The sequence below is a fragment of the Cucurbita maxima genome, unplaced genomic scaffold (assembly GCF_002738345.1).
Source record: "Cucurbita maxima cultivar Rimu unplaced genomic scaffold, Cmax_1.0 Cma_Scf00055, whole genome shotgun sequence".
Taxonomy (NCBI): domain Eukaryota; kingdom Viridiplantae; phylum Streptophyta; class Magnoliopsida; order Cucurbitales; family Cucurbitaceae; genus Cucurbita; species Cucurbita maxima.
In genome coordinates this window covers 423,354-429,249 of record NW_019272071.1, presented here as the reverse complement: position 1 = coordinate 429,249, position 5,896 = coordinate 423,354, and positions in this window count along the sequence as shown.

The following is a 5,896-nucleotide window of genomic DNA, read 5'->3' as shown; positions in this document are numbered from 1 at the left end:
TTTTTTTTTTTTTTTTTTTTTTTTTTTTTTGTTGAAGTTCGATTTTTCGAAACCTCTAAAATTTGGTCATTTTTTTTGGTTGAAGTTCGATTTTTCGAAACCTCTAAAATTTGGTCATGAAAGATCCAATATCGATTGGAGAGCGGAATGAAGTATTCCTTATAATAAGAGTGTGAATACCTCTATGAGATCGTGAGGTAACAATTCAAAGCGGACAATATCTTTTAGTGGTGGCCTTTGGCTAGTAGAAAAAAATTGAACATTTTGTCGTCGGAGAAATTTGAACTCTTACAGGGAAACCCCATGTACTTAGCAGGCACACGCCTTAACCACTTATTGTAGGCATGAATCTTGAAGAGACAATAGGGACAATAAAGGTAGATGATTAATGTGGAATCAATTAGACCTTCGAGACCTACACGATAGCTTAGAGCCCAGTAAAGGGTAAGCCCGAACGTCCTATAGACTAAATGGAAGTCATGGAAACCTAGTAGAAGAAGGAAGCGATGAGAGCCTACAAGTAAGTTGGTTACTAAGTATATTTTTTTATTTACCGCATTCTCCTTTTATAGTTCAAGTACTGGTCAAGGTGGGGAGATGCTCGGGAGATCTACTATCACAAAGGGGTGTCGACCCGGAGTGTATGTTAGTTGTATTCAACTTGGGACATCAATTAGTTGTATTCTTTTTTATGTTCATTATGAATTCTTTTGTATCTCGTGGCCTTTTTTTCGTTTGTAAATAACTTTGAAATTTTGACACACGTGTTGTATGTCCTTTAAACTGTGCAAATTTTATCCTTTCGTCTCGGTTTCATTTCTCGAAATGTCGAAAACTTCGTTGTGATAGATCCCAATGTGTTGTATGTCTTTTAAACTGCGCAAAAGTTTATGCTTTCGTCGTGGTTTGATTTCTCGAAACCTCAAAAATTTGGATGTGATAGATCCCTCATCAGTTAGAGAAAAGAATGAATCTTTCTTTGTAAGAGTGTGAAAACCTCTATGAGATAGTGAGTTAACCAGCAAAAGTGGACAATATTTTTAGCGGTGGTCTTTGGCTATTACAAAAAAAAAATGAACTTTTCATCGCCGGAGAGATTCAAGCGTTCGTGGGGAAACCCCATGTACTTAACAAGCACAAGCCTTAACCACTCAGGTAAAGCGACTTTTTTGTTTTAGAAACGAGTCTCAAAAAGGTAGTAGGGACTACAAAGGTAGATGATTAATGAACAATCAATTAGAACTTTGAGACTTACACGGTAGCTTAGAGAGCACTAAAGTGTAAACTCAAACTTCCTATAGACCAAAGGAAAACATGGAAACCTAATAGAAGAAGGAAGCAATGAGAGCCTACAAGTAAGTTGGTTATTAAGTATATTTTTATAGTTACCCCTTTCTCCTTTTCTATTTCAGGTACTGGTCAAGGTGGGAGATGCTCGGGAGCTCTACTATCACAGATGGGTCTCAACTCGGAGTGTCTATTAGTTGTATTCGATCTGGGACATCAATAACTTGTATAATTTTTTGGGTGGATTTGGAATTATTTTGTATCCCATACCCTTTCTTTCGTTTCTTTTGTATCCCATACACTTTCTTTCGTTTGTAAATCACTTGAGTTTTCTGTATCCCATACCCTTTCTTCCGTTTGTAAATCACTTGAATTTTGGGACACAAGTGATGTATTTCTTTTAAAGTGGACAATTTATTTTAGGGGTTGTTTTTGGCTAGTACAAAAAAAAAAAAAGGAACATTTCTTCGCCTTAGAGATTCAAACTCTCGTAGGAAAACTCCTATGTACTTAGCAGGCACATGCCTTAACCACTCGGCCAAAGCAACTCTTATTTATTTAGGAATGAGTCTCCAAAAGGCACTAGGGACTACAAAGGTAGATGATTAATGAGGAATCAATTAGAACTTTGAGCCTTACACGGTAGCTTAGAGATCGGTAAAGGGTAAGCCAAAACTTCTTATCGACCAAAGGAAAGTCGTGGAAACCTAGTAAGAGAAGGTTGCGATGAGAGCCCACATGTAGGTGTGTTACTAAGTATATTTTTATACTTATCCCTTTATCCCTTTCCTTTTCAGGTACCGGTGAAGAGGGGTGGTGCTTAGGAGCTCTACTATCAAAGAGGGGTGTCGACCCGGAATGTCCGGTAGTTGTATCCGACTTGGGACATCAATTAGTTGTATTTTTTTTTTTTTTTTTTTTTTTTATGGTTGATTTGGAATTCTTTTGTATCATGTGAGCTTTTTTTCTGTTTCTAACTAATTTGAATTTCTAACACGTGTTGTATGTCTTTCAAATTCTGCAAAATTTCTAACACATGGGTTGTGACATATCCAACGATCAGTTGGAGAGGGAAACGAAGCATTCCATATAATAAGATTGTGGAAACCTTTATGAGATCTTGAGAGAATGAGCCAAAACGGACAATATCTTTTAGTAGTGGTCTTTGGCTATTACAAAATAATAAAAACAAACTTTTCATCTCATGAGAGAATCGGACTCCCACAGGTAACTTGAATTTCTAACACGTGTTGTATGTCTTTCAAATTCTGTAAAATTTATCTTTTATCCAAGTTCGATTTCTCGAAACCTTGAAAATTGGGTTGTAACATATCCAACATTAGCTGGAGAGGAAAACGAAGCATTCCTTATAATAAGAGTGTGGAAACATTTATGAAATCGTGAGGGAATGAGCCAAAGCGGACAATATCTTTTAGTAGTGGTCTTTGGCTATTACAAAAAAATAAAAACAAACTTTTCATCTCATGAGAGAATCATACTCCCACAGGGAAACACCATGTACTTAGCAGGAACTCGTGGTAACCGTTCAGCCAAAGCATCTTTTTATTTTAGGAACCTTTCTCAAAGAGACACTAGAAACTAAAAAGGTAGATGGTTAGTGAGAATCAATTAGAACTTTGAGACCTACATGGTAGCTTAGAGAGCACTAAAAATTTTTCATTTATAGATAAATTGAAATTTATGACCTAGGTGTTGTATGTCGTTTAAACTTTGGAAAAATTATCATTTTTAGTGGTGGAGCGGTGTTTGGATATTACAAAAAAAAAAAAAAAAAAGGAACTTTTCATCAACTCTTGCACCGAAACACCATGTAATTAGCAAGCACACACATTAACCACTCAATCAAAATGATTTTTTGGTTTTATGAATGAGTCTTGAAAAGACCTACTAAGGACTACACAGAGCAGTGTTGACCTAGAATGTCGGTTAGTTGTATTGGACGTGGGACATCAATTAGTTGTATTCTTTTTGGGGTTGATTTTGAATTCATTTGTATCCCATGCCCTTTTCTATGTGCACCCTTTGTATCTCATGTCTTTCTTTCATTCAATTTAAACATGTTGTTCATCAACAAACTTACCAATGACTTGAAATATTGTGTCACCTTCTATCCTGATTCTTGTGGTATGCAGGACTTGAATACGGGGAATATGATTGGCTCGGGTAAATAATTTGGAGGACTCTATCATATTTCTTCATCTTCAATCAAATCTTCTACTCCTCAAGTATTTTAATCATTTGATTTATAACATTTACGCTTAGGTCATTCTTCTTTTTCTCGTTTTAAATTTCTAGCTGATAAATTACATCTTAATAATGCTAATTTATCTCATAACTGTAGTATTTTCCCGTTAGCAACACAAACGAGGTTGTCTTTTTCAAGAAGCTCAATAACAACACATTCTTCCTTTGATCTGTTACATTCTGATGTTTGGGGACCTCATAAAATTTCTACCCATTCTGGTTTGCATTTTTTTGTCACTATTGTTGATGAGTTTACTCGATGTACTTGGGTTTTTCTTATGCAACATAAATGAGAAGTACATCATTTGTTAATGAACTTTGTTAAATTTGTTCAAACTCAATTTCATACTACTATCAAGATCGTACAATCAGATAATGGGACTGAATTTCAGTGCATTTGTGTCTATACTCCACAACAAAAATGGAGTCGTAGAACGTAAGCATCGTGATATCCTAAATATAGCTAGGTTTCTCCTCTTTCCGTCACAAGTTCCACTTAATTTTTGAGAGAGTGCATTTTAATATTGTTTATCTTATAAATAGAACACCATCACCATTATTATCTAACAAGACACCCTTTGAAGCACTCTACAAACGACCACCTACATTTCATCATCTTTAAAATTTTGAAGGTAAATGTTATGCAACTGTAGTACATCCTAAGCAAAAATTTGAAACTCGGGCAATTTCTTGTGTTTTTGTAGGATATCTTTGTGGTCACAAAGATTACAAGTTGTATGACATGCAATCTTAAATTTTGTGAAGATGTTTTCCTTTTTCATCAGCTTCACAAACTTTGACATTAGCTTCTTCAACTCTCGTTTTACCACTTCTTGATTCATCATACTCAAACATCTATTCTAATCCTATCACACCTTCTATTTCGTCATCCTTCCACCTTCTATTCCTTCTCCAAATTCACCCACTAATTCTAATCCTATCACACCTGATATATTAGTTCCACTCTAACGTTCTACTCATACCAAACAGCCTCCAGCTTGGCATAATGATTATGAGATATCTTATGGAGCCAATTATTTAACCTCTAGCTTAAGTCCCACTCCTGGCACAAGTATCCCCTTCATCATTACCTTTTGTTCTCTCATTTTTCTTCTACTCAATGTGGTTTTCTAGCTCTTATTACAACCAAACTGAACCTAAAACCTATGATGAGGCAGTTGGCGACCTATTATGGCAACAACCTATGAATGTTGAAATTGCAACTTTGGAACGTAATCATACTTGATCTCTTGTTCCTTTACCACCTGGCCGTAAAGCTATTGGCTATCGTTAGGTGTACAAGATTAAATACAACTTTGATGGTTCTGTTGAACGTTATAAAGCTTGGCTGGTAGCAAAGGGATATACTCAGGTTGAAGGTATTGATTACAAAGAGACATTTTATCCTACAGTAAAGTTTACTACACTTCGTTGCTTACTCACTATTGTTGCTGCTCGAAAAGGGTTCACTCATTAGTTGAGTGTTCAAAATGTATTTCTCCATAATCTTTAAACAGGGAATGAGGGAAGGAATGAGGAGAAATTTTTACTTATTACATAATAGGACCGGAGACAGAGTTTATATTCTCCATTCTTGTCCTTACCTAACTCCCCCGACCCATCTCGTCCGACACCCTGTCTCAAAGGGAGACTTTTTAAGTTTCATTTCCAAGTTTTATATATTTCTAAAGATGAAGAAATCTATATATTTTCCATTCCAAACTCGAATGGGTTGAATGTCTTGCTTTCATTGGTTTGATTAAGGTAATAATAAACTTTTTTTTACATTTGGATTAGTTTTTTTTTTGTCCGCTAATTGAACTCATTTATTTATGTCATTAAGGTTGCTTTATTTTTGTCATTATTGTTGATTCAACTATTAACATACGACTAGAAAAAAATTAATCACTATTTTTGTGGTGTTTTTTCTTAGATTTGAAAATTACTTTATCAAATTTTGTCTTTATAATTTAGGCCTAGATTAAGTTTATATTTTGTTTACTAATGTCGATGAAATGAGTTTAATTTAGAGCAAGGTGATTTTACTTCAATTTCTAATAACATGAGTGGAAAATCAATTAATAGTTTATATTGAAAAATAAAATTTATTAACAAATTTATTTAAAATGACTATTTTTTAAAAGAATAATAAATGGAAAAATTCTCCATGGGGAATCTGATCTGTGCCACTTCCTTGCGATGAATCCCTGACCCTTGATCTCCACACAAATAAATAGAGAATTTCATGGAAATAGAGAATGAAATAGATGGCAGGGATGATGATTGGGAATGGACATCGCTACCTATTGCCCCTTCACATGTCGTGTTTTATGATTGTATGACA